Genomic DNA, 20,017 nt, shown 5'->3' on the forward strand with positions numbered 1-20,017 from the left:
GGCGCTGTCATTAGCATTTAAAGGCCCCGGCGCGCGGGAGCAAGCAGGGCGGGGGCCTGGACCCCGGGCGGAGCTGCGCCAGGGCCTCGCCTGCCCCCCAACGCCCCGCACCTGGCCCGGGCCCAGGGAGCGAGTGGGGCTCCCCGCCGCCGGCCCCCCAACTCTCCGAGGAAACCTCCGCACGCAGCGCTCACCTAGCACCAGAAAGTACCCTCGGTACAGCCGTGAGAACCAGAGAATCAAAAATTTAAGACTATTTGGCAACTTAGCCCTGAGAGGTGATTTATGGATAATTTCCTGTATAACCCACAGGTGGGAAAATTGAGGTCCGGACCTCAGAGAATTAGTATCAATTCACAGATTACACCAATCTAAACGCCAGGGAGAAGGACCTTTCCTATGTATTTCAGTGTACATGAAAAACGTGGGCTACACCCTGGCCTGCCTGCTGCTCCCGCTGCGCCTCAGCTGGGAAAGCTTGAGCAACTGCAGCCTCTTAGCTCCAGGAGGAGAGGTGGAGACAGATCCCCGGAAACATTCCCAGTGGAGGGAAGAGCCCAGGGGCCTGGCAGTGAGCTGGGCTCTGGGCCCCAGGACTGTAGGAAGGCAGGGCTGTCTGAGACCTGGTAGCCAGGCGTTTTGGCGGGGCTCTTTATTAACACTAACTGCAGCCAGGAATTCGGTGTGCCAGTTTCAGTTTCCCCTTTGATGAGTTTCTCACAGGTGCTGCGACAAATAGATGAGACTGTCATACGTGACTATCGGGTCCAACAAAAGCTCTGTTCCTCTCCGCTGGCCTGAAAACAGTAAACGTTTTTACAAAACAAAAACAAAAGACCAAATTCGTCTACATTCATGTAGTTATCTATATATTCCTTGTTAACATGAAACTATCCTACCTCCTCCTTCCTTGCTTCCTAATTGTATCCATGAGAAACACAATTTAAAGAAAATAAATTATTAGAAAAAATAGCAAAATATGAAACTGGATTTTTCTATGTCATTCATATATATTTTGGGGTCTCCGAATCCATAAATGTTAGATTCATATTTTTGTTTTAATGTAAAATATACAGTAATGTCACACAAATGTATATATCTAAAAATGGTAGTATAATTCTAACCATAAATTAATTCTTAAGTTTGACAGATTGTGGTCTTTAAAATCACAAGCATGATTTTTTTCTGATGGGGATGGCCATTGATTTTCTTCCCCAATAAAATAATTATCCTTGTTATTTATCATTCAGAAATGGATAACAAGGGAAGAAAATGAGAGGAGTTGACCTCCTCAAACTGCTTCAATAGTCAAGCCTTCAAAAAAAAAAATATTCAACCCCTGGAAAATAATGCATAATGAACAGGTGTTGTTTCTAACCTGTAGAAGACCCTAAAATAATTACAGATGCACTCCAAGATTTCCTAGAATTTGTGTTAGAATGGACCCCAAAATGGCTCATGATTTTCATCCAAGAAAAGCAGCTGGGAGTTCTAGGTACTGTGCTCAATAAATCTAGAGAGAATTGATGCGAACAAAGCATGGTCTATGCTTAATAATCGAGGTAAGAAATGACTTGCAAGCCGGGTGTGGTGGCACCCACCTGTGATCCCAGCACTCGGGAGGCTGAGGCAGGAGGATCACTGAGAGTTCGAGGCCAGCCTGGGCTACAAAGTAAGTTCAGGGCCAGCCTGAGCTACAAAGCGATGCCCTGCCTCAAAAAACAAACCAAAAAAAAGAAATGACTTGCGTACAGATGTACACGTTCATTCATTCCTTCACTCCCTCATTGATTCATATCTTTACTAAGCACACCCTACATGCCAAAGTGCTACATTATTTGTATCTATGGTTGATCATAATGATGCTTGCTTCAAGATTTTTAGGTGATGTGAAATATTTTCTCACTAGCATTTCTATTGTAAGAAAATATCACTACTTCTTAAAGGGGATGAACTGGATGAGAAACAACAAAGAGGATCATAATCTAATTGCTGACAATCATTTTTAAGCAATGACTAGTTAGGTCATGGAAATGACAGCCACTGTACTCCTAGCATGAAGAGAGTTAGAGCCCACACAACCCTGGGAGTTGTGTGAAGGGAGGACAGGCAGACTCTGCTGGATACCTCCGACTCCAGCCGAAGGGTTTCTCCAAAAGAAGCCACTAGAGTCATAAGAACTCTAGGAAGTTTTCAGCCTTTCTGGGCTAGATCCAGGTTCTGTGAGGCCTAAAGCCAGTACAAGTTAGAGAGCCCTCTTTAAAAAAGAAAAAAAGTAAAGCTCTGATAACAAAATTGCTAGGGCCACTGGCAGAGGATCAGAAAGGATCCCTTCAAGGGTCCTTGTCCATGCAAGACCAGAGCTGGAAGCCCCTCACCTTCTCAGCAAGCCCACACCTGCTCCGGCTGTCTCTGTCAGTAGCGCAGATGCAGCAGCTTCTCAGCCTCACCTGGAAGCAGCTTGGAACCTCCATCTGCCCACATATCTTCCTGGACCCAACAGGGAAATAATGGTACCCCCCCACAACCACTTTCTAAATCTAAAGTGAGTGTCTCTCATTGACAGACTCCAACCTGGCTCTCTGAAGGTTAGGAGATGCTGGGAAATGTAGTTCCTGGCCTTGAAGAGGCTAGGAAGGATGATGCATTGACATGAGGCTCTCCAGCTTCTCACCCTAAGGACAAAAATAGTGAGCTGGCTAAGGAAGGTCAGGAGACTTCCAGCCATCCGGGGGACTGGAGCATCAAGCAAGGAAGCCTGGACACCTTAGCATCTGAAAGTAGAAAACAGCGAAGCATTCGGCTGAACCAGATTGGTGGTAAAAGCAACACAGGCGGAGAGCAGTCAGCCTGGAGTCCATAAGGAGGGTGAGAGCCAGGTGGAAGAGGAAGAGCGTGTCCAGCAGTGTTCGGAGGGGAAGGGCCCTAATGCTTCTATCCTGTTTGGCATTCGCTGATAATGCAGTCAGTGTCTTTACCCGGATCATCCTGTTTGGTGTCAAGGACATCCTGCAGGATGAGGCAGGAATGGCCCCTGTATTCAAGAATGCAAGCCCCAGTTACCAGCCACATACATAACTTTAAATTTTCTGGCAGCCACAGGAAAAAAAAAAGTAGAAAGAAACAAATTTTAAAAATTATTTTTTGAGATAGGGTCTCGCTATACAGTTCAGGCTAGCCCTGAACTCACTATGTACCCCAGGCTGGCCTCGAACTCAAGGCAGGTGATCCTCCTGCCTCAGCCTCCCAAGTGCACCTGACAAGACCTAAGATTGTTAAGGCAGAGAGAGAGAGAGAGAGAGAGAGAGAGAGGGAGAAGAAAAACAAAAACACTGATTATTTTGGGCCAGGGATTTAGCTCAGTAGTTCTGCCGCCTGCCTTATAAGCACAAGGTCCCAAGTTTGATCTCTGATACCAAAAACAAACAACAAAAAACCCCCATTATTTTAGCACATGTTGATTCCATATAAAAGTATTTGTTTCTGAAGTACTTTGCCCCATTTATTTGTCTTGCTTCTCTTTTTTCCTAAGGCTTTTAGAAAAATTCTTAGTACAGTTTGGGTTGAGGAACTTGAAAAGCTTATCTTATAAATAAGAACTGAAATGAAAGCTGATCAATTTCCAGTTCGTCCTCACCTGTGTTAGAAAGTACAGGCTGAGGCACGGAGAAATGAATGGCTTTCCAGGCTGAGCTCCTGTGCACAGGGATGAAGCTATGACCGAGGCCCGAGGCTCCCTTCAGTCCTGTGTGCTGGGTCAGTTCTCCCACTTGCTGCCATGGATACAGAGGTGCTGGCTCCTGGCTGAGTGAGTGACCGGAATCTGGCACACAGCACAGAGGATCTGTAGCTCTGGCCTCCCTGCAGGAAAAGAGCCAGGCCTCCTGGCCACTCACCATCCAGATCTTTCCAGGTAAGGCTCTGGAAAGGAAACCAAGCAGCTTGGTAATTGTCTTTCAGAGCCCTTTGTAACTCACTTTTTGAAATAATGAATAAAATACAACCTCTTCTTCCTGCGAAAAGCTTCCTTCTGCTTCTTTCTGTACATATTATCCCCACCCCCTTTTTGATGTGTTCTGTTTTGCTTTGTTTCAGACAAGGTCTCACCACGCAGTTCAGGCTGGCCTTGAACTGGCTGTGTAACCCAGGCTGGCCACAAACTCGCAGCGATCCTCCTGCCTCAGCTTCCAGAGTGCTGGGATTACAGGCATGCGCCACCACACCTGCCTCCCTTTTTTAATCTGCTTGCTTTATTTATTCTTTGCAACTTCCCTTTGTGTCATTATTTAGGAATGAAGTCTAATGGATTGTGTAATCTATATTCTTGTCTAGAAGACAAGCTGTGTTTATTTTTGGTCTGTGTAGTAATTCTTCCACGCACACTCTCATCCAGCTGAAGAGGAAAAAGAGAAAGCTAGACTGCATCTCTCCTTGAGTTTTTGCTCCTTAAATTCTTCCTCCTCTGTGTGGCACTGTGAAGCACCCCTAGGCCCTTCACACTGAGCTACACCCTCCCACTCCCCACCCTTTGAGACAGGGTCTCCCTGTGTATTTCAGGCTGACCTTGAGCTCACTGTCAATCTCTTGCCTCAGCCTCAGGTTCTGGGATCATAGCTGTGTGCACCACGCCCGGCTCTTTTTTCTTCTCTTTGAATGGAACCCTTCCTCCTAGCAGGGTGGGGTGCTACATATGTTTCATCGAAGCAGTTGGGAGGCTGAGGCAGGAGAGTCACCACAAGTTTAAAGCCAGCCTGGGCCACATAGTGAGTTCAAGGACAGATTGAACTATAAAGCAAGACACTGTCTCAAAAAAAACCCCAAAACATAAAACGAAACAAATTGAACTTTTCCTCTGAGTCAGATTTTCACTGGATCCCTTTAAAGTCCTTACCAGCTCACTGGAATGATCTGCTCTTTCGGAGATATTTATTAACTGGGTTTTGATGTTCCCCTGACTTGGGAACCTAGGAGGTGAGACTGAGAAAACTAAGACAGTAAGGGAGGAACTGAAAAAGAGGTGTATTAGTCAAAACACTATCAGAGGTGAGCGTGGTGGTGCATGCCTGTGATTTCAGTACTCGGGAGGCTGAGGCAGGAGGATGGCCCTGAGTTCAAGGCCAGCCTGCCCTACATAGCAAGACTCTGTCTCAAAACAAAACAAACAAACAAAAAACCGCTATCAGAGTTTTGATTTCCATAAAATGAAGTCATAATGTTGATGGAAAAAAAGTGTGCACGCACCCAAATCGTGACAGAATACCAATATTTGCTAATGTAAATCTGAATATGTATTTATGTGGATATTATGGACTAAATATAAATAAGGAGAGTAATATTTACCTCTTCCAAGTGTTTACTCCTCCAGAAATCTTACTACAAACCAGGCGTGGTGGCGCAGGCCTGTAATCCTAAAGCTCAGGAGGCTGAGGCAGGAGGATCACTCCAAGTTTCAGGCCAGCCTGGGCTACATAGTAAGTTCAAGGCCACCCTAAACTACATGGTGAGGCCCTGCCTCAATAACCGGGGGGGGGGGGGGGGGGATTTTACTACACTGTAAGAAGCCCTTTCCAGTTCTTTTCCTTCTATTCTGCCTTTGCCTGGCTCCCTGCATCCACCATGGTGGGTCTTTTTGAGCGTGAGGGACAGTTAGGGGCAGAGTCTGAGCATGTGAGTATTGGGGAGACCCTGCTGGCTCGTGTCAGGCCAGGTCATTTATACGCCCCGGGCAGGCATTGCTCCCAGGGCTGGAGGCCGAGGAGCCCAGGATGACCCAGCAGCAGCGTCCTCTGAGGGCCGGCTGCTCCTGGTGACACCTTCTGGGGATCCTCGAGCAGTGGAAGGGAAGGTCTCCCAATCTCCCTCCAGCTTCTTTTCACTGTTTATTTTTTTCCTTCCTTACTAAGGATAAAACCCAGGACCTTCACAGCAAGCTCCATCCTGCATCCTTTTGAATTTTTGTATAAATTTGAGACAAAGTCTCACTAAGTCGCTAAATTGCCCTGGGGTGGACTGGAATTTCCAGTGCTCCTGGCTCAGCCTCTCAGAGCGCTGGGATTATAGGTATGTGCCACCAAGCCTGGCTACATCCCTTTTGGAACGTTACTAATCCTATTCCTGAGAGGGCAGAGCATGCCTGACCTAACCAACTCCTGAAGGGCCCCACTTTCTAATAGCAATGCTTGATGATTAGGTCTCACATCAGAAGTTAAAAGGCTTCAGGGATCCAGACCCCAGCACCTTGGACCTCCTGCACTGCATCTGACTGCAGTCTAGAGTTACACGAAAGCTTCTGCAGACTTCCAGAAACACATGCACCCAATACTGTTTTACTTTGGGACGTGCTGGTTAAAAGCTTTAGTAAAAAAATGATTTCCTTATGTGTATTCCTCTTTGGGAATCTTACAGTGATTTGCAGCATTTTCACTCTCAAAGCAGTTTTTTCTCCTGCTTGGCTTTCTATGTTTCATTAATAAAGACGGAGCAATTGTCAAGTTTTTCAAAATAAAAGCCAACATACCCACACTGAGGGGTTTTTTTTTGGGGGGGGGGGGTACCAGGATTGAACTCTGGTCCTTGTGCTTGTGCACCAGGCGGTGAAGCCACTGAGCTAAATCCCTGGCCCCTCACACTGAGATTTTTGTTGTGTAAATATCAGAGAGGTGAATTTAGCCCAGCATGGTGGTTCCCTGCCCCCAATCTCAGCACTCTGAGGCTGAGGCAGGAAGATTGCAAATGTGAGGCCAGGCTGGGCTTCATAGCTAGTTTGAGGCCAGCCTGGAGCAGCAACAAAAAACACAGAAAAATAGAGGGAAAACTTAAATTCAAGTAGGTTAATTTGTCAGAGCAAGCTTGCATGAATTGAGTGGAAAGAGTTAACTTTGTTTTCAGTGGGGGGGGGGGTGGCAATATTCCATGTATGCGCTATTCATGTTTTTCTGCCATCCTAAAAGAAACAAAAAGTTTAAAAACCTGTATGTCAAAGGCAGAAAATTTTAAGAAGTCTGCTATCGTGAAAACATATATATTATACTACCTGACTATATAGCTGCTTCCATGCTGCAGTATCTGTTTCATGACTTCCCATTATATTCAAGATTCAGAACCCGTAACTACTATGGAATGAAATATCTCACTAATGCCAAAGGATGGAGCTGACAGTTAAAGGGAGCCCCTGGGCATACGGGGCCTAGGGAAATCGAAGAGTGCCATTTTGTATTGCATTGACCAGCGATCTCATTGTATTTACTAAGAGCAAAGCAGGAGAACGCAAGTTAATTGGTCCCAAGAAGTTTATACCTTCACCAGCATCAGAGGGCAGGTAACACGCTGACTTGTGGGGGGCTGGGGGACGGCTGCGCGCTTTGTGAGCAGAGGGTTGGTTGAGGGTCGGTTGCAGCCCGGAACAGAAGTGGGAGAAACGCCCGCAGGCAGGGGCCTAATTGCTGGTTTACTCCGACACTGGAGTGGGGTCCGCCCCAGAGTGCAATGAGCTTCCCTCCCTCGCAGCACTTCTTTGCAGCGCTGGAGTGAGGTTCAGCAGACTGCTGTTCAGCAGGTATAGCGAGGCCCGCCTGCGCCTTCCTTTCTGACCCCAAGGCTTCCTGTCGCTCTGGATTACTCCTGGCCTCTATCGAGGCTGAACCTCTTAGGCAAGCGGTGCCTACTCGCAGAACTAGGCCGCTCCCGTGAGCTGAGGAGACCACGCTGGACTCAGACCTCCCATCCCTTTTTCTCCAAGCGAGGCCACAGTCCCGGGAGCTTTGCGCTCAGAGGCTCCCTCCCACCCTCCCCAGTGGACTGGGAGCTCATCCCCCGCCCTGCCTTGTGGTTGACTTCGGAAATGTGGTGAATCTTCTTCAGAGGTGGGGTTGGGAGGTGAGGGGATTTCGGGGTGCAGCCGAATGTGCTGAAGCAGGCGGGGCCCAGGAGGAGCAGGGGTTCAGGGTGGAAGGGAGGGTGTACTCTGTCTCTGGGTCCTTCCTTCTCTCTCAGCTTCCCAGCCACTTTCCCCACCGTGCCGCCCTTCTCCCATGCCCTTCCGCCTTGGAGGCAGTAAGCGCGGTTTTTAAGCGTTCATTCAGAGCAAGTCTGCACTGGCCTGGTGGCCCATGCATGGAATCCCAGCACTCAGGAGGCTGAGGCAAGGGGAATCACTGCAAGTTGGAGGCCAGCCCAGGCTACCTAGTGAGTTCAAAGCCAGCCTGAACGACACAGCAAGACCCTGTCTCAAAAAAAAAAAAGAACAGAGGCAAATTTGTTGGAAGATTATGGATGAATCTACTTGACTGTGTAGCTACCTTCGTCCCCGTGCCTCCTTCCAGTTCCGTCAGCTCTGCAGGCCTGGACACACGGAAGCTAAGAGGGAGAGAGAGGACCTCTGCCAGTGAGATAAACAAGGCCGCGCTGCTTCTCTGTCTTTATATACACGGATTTTCACACATACATATTCTTGTTTCCATCTTACACGGCAGCCTTAAGCTCAGTTCCGCTTTGGCTGTGCTATCCCAACTCCATTTCAATTTCCAATTTGATGTATGTAAATTAAACTGCCTGTTATTTATGCCGCAGTAGAAGAACTGTCGACATTTCTGACCAACTGGGTTTGTTTCTGTGATTTTCTTTTTCCTTCTTCGGAAAAAGGAAGCCAAGATTTTGGCAGTTTGCAGTATGCAGGGCTGAATGCAGAAGCTGTCTCAAGGCGACTCCTCTTTCTGTGTTGAAGATCACTGAAAGCTCTAATAGGCTTGCCAGCAGTGGATTAGCGTGAAGGCCCAGAGTTCAACCCTTTGCACACACAAAAAAAAAATTAAGAAGGGTTGGGGCTGTAGCTTACTGGAGAAGCCCTGGCTTCGATCTCCAGCACTGTGCACAAAACAAAACACAAGCATTAAACCTCCGCTAGAAGATGAGGAGCGATGCTGTCAGAACCGTGACGCAGGTGAACATTATTTCTGCAAAGCCGGGCCTGCCTGCCGCCCACGCGAGATGTGCCGGAACCCGTGGGGGACCGCACGAAAGGATCGCCCCAGGCTGGAGGGGCTTCCGCTTGCACCGGAGTGGAAAGGCCACAGCAGGGCAGGCGGGAGAACACGCCCTGTGCTCTGTACCCGGCAGTGCGCTCGACAGCGGGGCTCGGGGCGAAGACGGCCAATGTGGCACCTGGGCTCCCACTGGTACAACAAGGGCAGAGACCTCCTCGAAGCACTCCGCCGGGCAGAGCGTCTTTTCTTCACTTTTATTTTGTTTTATTTTTTCTAGTGCTGAGGACTAAACCCAGGGCCTTTGCACTGAGCTACATCCTCAGCCCTTTTTTATTCTATATTTTGAGACGGGGTCGCATTAAGTTGCCCAGGCTGGGTGAAACCCCTCATCCTCCTGCCTCAGCCTCAGAGAGTGCTGGGATCACAGGCATTCATCACCACACCCGTGGAAATTTTAACTTTTTTTTTTTTTGGTACCAGGGATCGAGCTAAATCCTCGGCTTTAACTTTTTTTTTTTATAGGGTCTTATTCTGTAGTTCAGACTGGCCAAGAACTCAGCAGCGGTCCTCCTGTCTCAGCCTCCCAAGGGCTGGTATTATAAGCGTGCACCACTCCGGCTGGCTCAGAGCTCACCACTGTTAGAGGTTTGTTTTGCATAGCGAATTGGAGATCATTGAAAAATAAATGAGTTATACTCATTAATTAGAAAATAAATTCACTTGTTTACAAAATCAGTAAACAAGTGGAGGGAGAGGAGAGGCCTAGCTGACAACAAACGCTGAGTGCCGGGTGGGGAGGGGGAGGCCACTGAGAGGAGCCACGGTCCTGGCAGAGCAGATCACACAGGCAGGAGGATCACTGTGAGTTCGAGGCCAGCTTTAACTACACACCAAGACCCTGTCTCCAACCAAACAAACAAATAAACAAAAACAATGTGAAGGAAATTGGGAGCCAGGTGTCATGTTGCATCCCTGTAATCCTCAGGAGGCTGAGGCAGGAGGATCACAGGGAGTTCAAGGACAACTGAATTACATAATGAGATCTTATTTCAAGAACAAGCAATTACAATGTATCCTTTGAAAACCCTAATTTTTTTTTAAAAAAGCTGTGAATATAGGCCAGAGTAAAAGAAGCTAAAGAGACATAGCAACCAAGTATAGCGCTGAACTAGGGACTGTAATATAGGATCATATAGGATCTCCAAATAATCTAAATAATATAAGAAGTATAACTCCAACCTGCTAGATGTCCAACATGCCAAGTTCGTGTTCTCTGAAATCCAAAAATGAATTCTAGAAACAATGGAGGTTAAGAGTAGGAATTATTTATTGAGAGAAAGAAAGCTTCTAAGAGAGACAGAAGGGATCCCAAGTGGGTTGCCTAGGGATTCTGCTTCTCAAGGGAGTTTTATAGAGCAAAACCACAAGGTGAGCCAGGTATAAAGTGGGCAAAACTATAGTCAGCTAATAAGATTACAAGTATAGTCGCTTAGGTAATATTGATCCAATGGAAAAATCACAAAGTGGGTAGGAGGTGGGATAAAACTATGGTCAACCAATAAGATTCTGAGTATAGTCACTTAGGTAATATTGACTAAATGGGGATCAAATGGGGAAGCAAGTCACATAGCAAGTGTACATGGACCTGACCAAGGATTTTCCAGCAAAGAAAGGGCTAGGGAGATTTTAATCCCCATCCCAGCTGATGGATGCCTATTTAGAGACTTTTTTTTTTTTTTTTTGTACCAGGGATTGAACTCGGGACCTTGTGCTTGTGAGGCAGGCGGCAGCACCACTGAGCTAAATCCCTGGCTGGATGCCTATTTAGAATTCAATCAGTGTTGTTCATTCCTAAGGGAAGTATGTGGGTATAGTCATTTCTCCTTGTCTTTTTTTTTTTTTCTTTTTTGAGATAGGGTCTCACTGTAATTCAAGCTGTCCTCGAACTCACTATGTAGCCCAGGCTAGAATCTTCCTCTCTCAGCCTCCCAAGTATTGCACTGACTCTCTCGAGTGTCCATTGACTGTCTATAATTTTTTTTCCTGATACCAGGGATCGAACTCAGGACCTTGCGCTTGCCAGACAGGCAGTGGCACCACTGAGCTCCATCCCTGATGCTGCCTATAATATTTTAACTGACTTAGCTGTCTATAGTAGGGCTAAATTGGATCTGTATGTTTAGAGAAAAATATGCAATAAAAACATTATTGCATCACTGACAAAGTTGGAGCTCAGCAGATTAAAGTATTATATCTTTAAAAACAAACAAAAAGTATTATATCTAATACTGTGAATGTGAAATGTGTTGAAGTTTATAACCGTAGTTTTGTAGGACTGTTACGGGAAAGTGAGACAGCTCATTGTCAGCGTCACAGCTACAGCTATTTGAAGACTAGGAAAAAACAAGTCACTGGAAGAGGTGGAGAAAAGCTGAACTTTATTAGCCAGCTGACCCAGAGAAGCTTAAACACTTTGAATTCTGAGCCCCGAAGAGAAAAGGGAGCAACCTTATGTAGAGATCTACAGGGTAGGGGGTGAGCACGCTCATTGAAGTGGATGGGCAGAGTTACCAGAGGATTCCTGAAACCTCAGGTAGCAGCACCTACAGTTACATTGAACACAACACTTTGATACATTGAGCAGGAACATTGGGAGCAGCACAAACGGTTACATTTCTGGAACAGACCAATTTATGACAAAAACATGGGCGGGGGCAAAGGCCTGCCCTGTGGTGCATTATTTCCTTATCAGGATAATATCATTTTTAGTAAATATACCCATTAAAGTTTAAGGGTAGCCAGGAGTGTGGAAAGCCTATAGTCCCAGCTCTCAGGAGGCTGAAGCAGGAGGATCACCATGAGTTCACAGCCAGCCTAGGCTACACAGTAAGACTTTCTTTCTTCTTTTTTTTTTTGGTACCGGGGATCCAACTTGGGTCCTTATGCTTGCGAGGCAAGCAGTGGAACCACTGAGCTAAATCCCCGGCCCAAGACTTTCTTCGGGGGAAAAAAAAAAAAGTTGAAGGTAATGGAACAAAATTTATGTAAACTTACCCTCCAAATGGTTCAGGCAACGAGGGAAGAATAAAAGTCACAAAATGCAGCTGAGTGAGAAATCTGTGGGTTACTTTAGACTTCTCTTGAAGCTCTGGACAAATGAGAAAACACCTGGCCCTCTTGGCGCTCTGCTGGCCCGTCCCTCGCTGTGGTCAGGAATAGGGTTCTTTTCCGTCGGGGCTTTGTAGGCGCTGCCGCAGGGGTTCCCCTTCCCTCTGCGAATTACAGTCACCCCAGGGCCTTGCACTAATGCTGGTCCTGGCTGCACCCCAGGCTCCTGAAAAGCTCCGGGGGGGGGGTGCTCCCATGCGGCAAAGCCAGGAGCTCTGGCTGCACGGGACACATGGGGCACAGAACACACACACATTCGTGCTAGTTTAAGGACGTGCGTGGGCGGGCAGTGGTGAGAGATACTAAGGGCTGCTGAGAAACTGGTTCAGTGCCAGGCTGGTGGTTCAGGCCTGTAATCCCAGCACTCTGGAGGCAGAGGCAGGAGGATCACCTTGAGTTCCAGGCCAGCCTGGGGTACACAATGAGTTCAAGGTCAGCCTGCACCATGTGTTGAGACCCTGGCTCAAAACAAAAAACAAAAAGACAAAAAAACAGAAAGAAACTTCAGTTCAGTGCCTGAGTATCATTTCCTGAAGGCAGCTTTCTCAAACTTTAATGGGCATGGAATTAACTGGAAGGCTTATTGAAATTCAGATTGCTGGGACCTAGCTGGAGGGTTTTGGTTCAGTAGGTCCGAGGTAGAGCCTGAGAATTTGCATTTGTAACAAGTTCTTGAGGCTCTAGTGCAAGGACCACTCCCGGAGAACAACTGCCTGTAATCTCAGCTCTCTGGGAGGCTGAGACAGGGGAATCACAAATTCAAACCCAACCTGGGCAATTTAGCAATTAAATGAGTCCTTGTTTCAAAAAGTCTAAAAGGGCGGGCACAGTAGTTCAGTGGGTTGGCCCTGGGTTCAATCCTTAGCATTGCCAGAAGACTAAAACAGAAGTCTGTGGATTATTTCAGTACAATTCTTACACTTGTGACTTTTCTCTAGATTTGAAATTACTTATTAATAAAGAGTTAAATGCCAGGTGTGTGGGCACACCTGTGATCCCAGCACTCTGGAGGCTTAGGCAGGAGGACTGCTGCAAGTTCGGGGGCCAGCCTGGACTAGCAAGACCCTGTCTTAAAAAAAAAAAAAGTTAAATATTTCAAAAGGACAGTTTTTATCCTTTCAGACTTTTCTATGCATTTACATTTGTACATGTGTACTATACACTCCAATACATTTTTCTGTCATTATAACTTTACTTTTGAGGGCCGGATGAATGTAGTTTAGTGGTACTGAGCCTGTCTGGCAAGCACAGGGTCTTGAGTTTGATTCCCAGTACCAGAAAATAAATAAATAAATTTACTTTAGAAATTTATTATTCTATCAATTGCTATAATAAAAACTGAGTCAGGCTTGGGTAATTCAGCAATTTAGCTAAGGGCTGGAGATTTAGCTGAGTGTGAAGGCGCTTGGTTCAAAACGCTGTATTTAAAAAAAAAAACCTGCTATTTATTGTCAGCTCTACAGAAAATAACCTGCTACAGTGAAGTTTCTTTTTCTTATCTCTAAAGGACCATAATAACGCTGATGCATTGGTCAGCAGTCCTCTGAGGAGTAGCTTGTAAAAAGTGGGCAAAGCCTAATAACTTCAGAGTGCCTCACATAAGCAAGTGATGTGGTGCATGCCTGTAATCTAAGGATTCTGGAGGCTGAGGCATGAGGGTCTTGTGTTCAAGGCCAGCATGGAGCATGTAGAGAAACCCTATATTAAGAAAGAAAAGAGGGCTGGGGATTTAGCTCAGTGGTGTTGCCACCTGCCTCACAAGTCCAAGGTTTGATCCTCGGTACCAAAAAAAAAAAAAAAGAGAAGAGAAGAACTGGCATGCCTGGCCTGAGTGGGACCCTCTCAGCAAACATGCCACCCTCCACAAACAACAGGAGACCACTAAAGGGCCATGCTGTCTTCAATAAACAGAACAGGTGGCCATAAGGAAAATTTAGGACAGGACATGCAACCTCCCCAGTGCCGAGAAGTTCAGTATTATTCACACACCTGCACTCACCACCCAGGGAACCTTGACCCCAAGCATTCCATCCCAGAGTCCTTAGGTTTACAGCCCCATCCTCTAACCCTATAAAAACTCAACTTCTCCTCTGCCAGTTGCCAACGTCTTTCTCAATCTCAGCCTGCCTGCACCAGGCAGAACTAAATCCAGCCTTTTGCTCCCACAAAGCCTGTGTCCAGGTGTTCTCTCGTGCGGCATTTATAACAGAACTAAGTGTTAATAATAGCAGGTGTCAGGGACCCAGTGTTTGCTCCTCCTTCCACACCATTCATGTTAGAAGTCTTTTTCTGTTGTTGGATCTTTTTGTTTTGGTTTTGGGGTTTTTTGAGAGAGGGTCTCACTGTGTAGCCCAGGCTGGCCTCGAACTTGTTGATCCTTCTGCCTCAGCCTCCTCAGCACTGTGATTACAGGTGTGTGCACAACACCTGGCTCATGTTAAAAGTCTTAAGTGCCCATGCTGGTATTTGGAGCCTGGGCCTCAGACATACTTAGGTTTAACTGAAATCAGTAGGGTGATTTCCCATAGTAGAACTAGCGTCCTACCATGAAAGGACCAGAAAGAAAGGACCAGAGAGCTCTCTCTCTGTGTGGGGACCCAGCAGCCAGCCCAGCAGCATCTGTAAACCAGGAAAAGCACCCTCACCAGAAGCCAGATTCACTGACACCCTCACTGAGGGCTTGCCAGGCTTCAGAGCTGTGAGAAACCAGGCTTGGTGGTGCTTATCTCAGCCCTATGGGAGGCCGAGGCAGGAGGATCCCATGTTCAAACCCAGCCTGTTGAATTTACCAACTTAGCAAGACTCTGTCTTGAAATAAAAAGATGGGATGTAGCTCAGTGCGAAGGCACTGGGTTTAATCCTCTATGCCCAAATAACTAACTAAACACACACATTTTATTCAGCGTGACGCAGGAACACTGTGACTACAAAGACACAGGTACTGTCATGTATTTGGGAAAATAAGTCCCACAGCAACCTGCGACATATCTGAGCAGAATCAGATGAATAATGGAACAGAATTTCAAAACGTCTGCCAAAGGTGGGTGTCACATAGCCCAGGAAGGTGTTTCCGGTGCCCAGATCAAACACTGTTTCTGTAGCCTGTTCCCAGTTCGTCTGTCGGGAAGGAGAGAAAACTCGGACTGAGCCAGGCCTTTCTCTGCTTCTTCTAACTGTTCTTCCCCTTGCTGGGCACCCGGCGTTTTTTCCCTCTTACCTTTCTAAGCACAGACAGAAAGCCGTCGCCAGTGAGGACTCATTTGAACTACTCTTACTAAAATCTCTCATTTTCATATCCTGTCTGTTTCGCCAGACTGAAATTCTTTCTTTGTTTGTTTTTTAAGACAGATCTTGCTGTATAGCCCAGGCTGGCCTTAAACTCTTGGCGATCCTCCTGGCTCAGCCTCCTGAGCCCTGGGATGATAGCTGTGTGCCACTACACCGGGCCAGCCTGAAATTCTACCACATTTTGGTTAGGGTAGTTACGGCAAATGTATTTCACGTTTCATGCAAATCTCAGCTGATGAGTAAAAGTTGCCTGGATCATCTTAGAAAGGACACAGGACATCTCTGAGCTGGAATGAAGAATCGAGAAGAATCAATCCGTGCTGTGGGCCTGGGTACAGGGCCCAAGGGGGACTGGGGACAAACGTGTGTGGGTGTGTATGTGTGTGTGTATGTGTGTGTGTGGTACTGAGGACTGAACCCAGAACCTCACCCTGAGCTACATCCCCAGCCCTTCTTTAGTTTTTGAGACAAGATCTCAAGAAGATACTAAGTTGCCCAGGCCAGGGTTGAACTTGCAATCCTCCTGCCTCAGCCTCCTGGAGTGCTAGGATTACAGGCCTGTACCACCATGCCCAGCTACAAATAATGTTTTGAGCAGAGAAATGTCAAGGATCATGGGGGAATTATCTCCCTATGAAGAAAGAATAAGCCGGGGGATGAAAATGCTTTAAAAGACATTTATTAATTTACTTTTAAAGGAATCGGATGCTGGCCACAAAAAGGAGAGGTTGGGGAAGAAAGGGGAAACAAAAGAATAAAAGAGGAAAAAGAAGCTGTATTACGTACGTGAACCAATTTCCCATGATGAATGTGGTCATTATGTGCCACAGACATACATAATAAAAATAAAAATAAAACAAATAAGAAGCTCGTCTTTGTAGCTTTAAAGTTGAGGATGTAGCTGTTGGGTTAGGGTCTGAATCATGGCCCAGTGATGTTGTTCTGTGTTACCGATTGGTCGAAATGATGAGGAATCACAGGGCCGGGTGATGGCTCCATGGATGAAGTTCCTCTCACTTGTCAGGACCCTAATATAAGGCGAGCATTGATTCTGAATGCCCAGTGCATCCTCGTCCTTTCAATTAAGCTGTCTGATCATATCCTCAGCACTGCTTTCCGAAGGTGATCTGGCGGGGCGTGGTGGGTGGGCGTACACCTGTGACCTCAGTATTTGGGAGGCTGAGGCAGGAGGATCTCTGTGAGTTCGAGGCCAGCCTGGGCACCATAGTGAGGCATTCTGAGAGTCAGTACACAGTGAAACCAGCAGCCTCAGGTTCTGCATCGGCGGACGGCAGACCTGTCTTCAGCTCTGAGCGGGCTGCTGCAGGAACGCGTGTTTCCCTGTGGCCTCCCCAGACCAGCCCTGCTTTACCATGCTTGGCAGGTGCACGGATCTGGCAGATGGGACATTAGCTCGCTGCGTGTCTCTGAGTCACAGTTTGGTAATTCTCGCACTGGTCCAGCCTTTTCCTTACTATTGCCCCTAGCGTGGCAATCTGTGCAGTTTCTTTCGTGGTGGCTTTGGGAGCCAGGTGGGAAGGAGCTTGCTGTGCATGGGCTGGGGCCGTGACAAATACTGTGCTGCCCTGATGGGTGCTGTCAGACTGTTCCGCCTCCCTCTCTGGGCAGCCCTATTCCCTGAAGTACAACAGTGTTGAGATTAGGCCAATTAATAAGCCCGCAATGACCCTCAAGGGCTCCAGTCCTGACACTCACTTTAGATGAACATTTAGAAGGTTCAAGCATAGTGAAAACATCAAACATCAAAACCTGAAAACCAGACAGCCCGAAAGCAAGGTCTTTGGGACCAAACAGCCACACTGTGAATGGAAGGGGAAAAGTTCTTCAAAAATTAAAACTTTTTCTTTGTAGTCCAGGCTGCCCTTGGACTCGTGGCAATCCCCCTGCCTCAGCCTCCCAAGTGCTGGAATCATAGGTGCACACCACCACTCCCAGCAGCCATTGAGAAAGTTTAGCATCTGGAAAGAAGATTAAACCAGCCACAGTATTTCCATAAGTCAAAGCCTACAAGCAAGGATCTCTCCTCCCTTCAAATCTGTAAAGGGTGGGCAGGGAGAGGAAGCTGCAGGAGAAAAGTTTGAGGCTAGCAGAAGCTGGAATATGAGGCTTCAGCAAAGAAGCTTTCTCCAAACACCACACTTCAAAGTGCAGTAAGTGCTGATGCAGAAGCTATAGCAAGTTATCCAGAGGACCAAGCTTAACATCATGGAGGAAGGTAGTCACACTAAGCCACAGACCCGCTGGGAGGAGAGGTCGAGTTGAATGTTCATAGCTGAAGAGGAGAAGTCTGTGCCTGGCTTCAAAGCCTGGGTGGCTCTCTCATTAGGAGTGAATGCAGCTGGTGACCTTAGCTTGAAGCTAATGCTCACTGGCCGTTCTGAAGACCCCAGACCCTTACGAATTATACTGCATGCTCTGCCTGCCTTCTACACATAGGGCTACAAGGCCTGGGCACAACAGGGGCCCTGGATGCTGTCAACCCACACTGAAGGCTACTGCTTAGGAGGGAAGGGGTCCTCTGATAATGGCACTGCTCACTGATGTGCACCTGGTCTCCCCAAACACCCTTGTCAGCCAGCAGCCATCAAGCTGGGGACAAAACCCCTACAGGCAAAAGGATTATGATTTTCTGGAGGTTTAGAAGATCATTAACATTTTTTAGCACTGAAACATATATTTTTTGAGGCAGAGGGGATGGAATCCAGAACTTTCACACTGAGCTACACTCCTGCACCCACTCCCTGTTTACATTTTGAGAAGTATCTGGCTAAGGTTACCGGGGCTGGGATCTCCCTGACTCAGTCTCTGGAATACTGGAATTGCAGGCATGCACCCATATGCTTAGCTGTACAAATATTTTTTTTAAATTAAGAACTATCCATTTTTTAAAAAAATAGTGCTATTCCACATTTAATAGCTTACAGTATAGTGTGCACAAATTTTATATACATTGGTAAATTGTGACTCGCTTTATTGTGACATGGGAACTAAACCTGCATTATCTCTGAGACATGTCTGACTAACCTGGACTCTAGCTTTTGAGCTTTCTGTCACCTTTTAGAGCATGTGCTATGTCTGCTGTGAAATATATATATCACCACCAAGGGGATTTAATCCAGGGCCTTCACACTGAGCTACATCCCCAGAACTTTTAAATTAATTAATTAATTATTGTTATGTTGTTTGTTTTTTTGAGACAGGGTCTCACTATTAATTCAGGTTGCTCTTGAACACAAGGTAATCCTCCTGCCTCAGCCTCCCAAGTGTTGGGATTGTAGACGTGTGCCACCACACTCAGCAAGAACTTTTTAATTTAATTAAATTAATTAATTACTTCAGAGACAGGGTCTCACTGAGTTGCCCAGGTTGGGCTTGAACATGACCCTCCTGCCTCCAACTCCCCTAGTGTTGAGATTACACACCCGCCAGTACAGCTGGTGCAGCTCTATATTTTTAATCCTTTGGACCACTCTGTGATGAGATCGAGGTTAACTGTCAACCTGACTGCTGTGGGAGCTGTCTCGGGGATGATAAAGCACACTTCTAGGTGTGTCTGGATAGGTCATGGTGCTGTGACCCAGGGCACAAAACATGGTCCCTGACTCGGTCCTGGCTGACTCTGTCCCCTTGTTCTACTCCCCAGCTGCCACAAATGAAACAGCCCTGCTCTGCCCTCCGCTCTGTCCGCATGTTCCTGCCTAGGAGCCAGCTAACCACGGACTGAACCCCCTGAAATTGTGAGCCAAATTAAACCTGTCCTCCTTTAAATTTCGAATGTCAGGTATTTCCCAGCAGCAGTGGGAAAGCTAACACACACACTGTCCCTAGTTTTGAGTAAGCAAGGACCCTGAGAATTAGGCCAGAGAAGCATTGTGCTGTTTGCTTGCTTGTTTTTTTGGTGCATTTGGTGGTGGTTGCTATAACTCTGTGAGCCTGAAAAACATCACTTAGACTTGGTTTCTCTGGCCTGAGCGTCCAGCAGGGATTTGTGATCCCAGCCCAGCGGCACCATGTTGCCTGGGAACTTGTTAGAAATGTAAGTGTTGGGCCTTACACCCTTGTCTTAGGGAATCAGGAATTTGAGAGGAGGGGGGCAGGTGGGTGTCCTTTGTCTGAACAAGCCCGCCCCCACCCAGCAATTATGCACTGAGAGAGCCACTGACAGACAGGTTAAGCAGTGAGTAATTTAGCTTTTGATTGTAGCTTGCTCTTGAACACATTAGTAATGTGTATCGTTTTTTTAAATTTATATATATATTTATTGATACATTTTAGGTATAAAGTACATTTACATTTATCATTGGGTGTTTGTACCAGAACATGATGTATCTTAGTTTTTATTTTTTCTCCCATTACCTGTGTACCCTTTACCCACTCCACCCTTCCGTATTTAGAGTTTGATTCCATTTTTTTTCTTTCTCATAATTTTTCCTTTCCTTCTTTCCTTTTCCCTTCCCCTCCAACCATCCCCTAACCCTTGGACCTTTTCTTATTTCAAATTATCAATTATTCATTTTAATCGTTTTCATCCTTACTTACACTTTCAGTTTCTCACACTA

Source organism: Heterocephalus glaber, unplaced genomic scaffold (genome assembly GCF_053883595.1).
Source record: "Heterocephalus glaber isolate CG9 unplaced genomic scaffold, H.glaber_assembly_v1.0 deba00001444, whole genome shotgun sequence".
NCBI lineage: Eukaryota > Metazoa > Chordata > Mammalia > Rodentia > Bathyergidae > Heterocephalus > Heterocephalus glaber.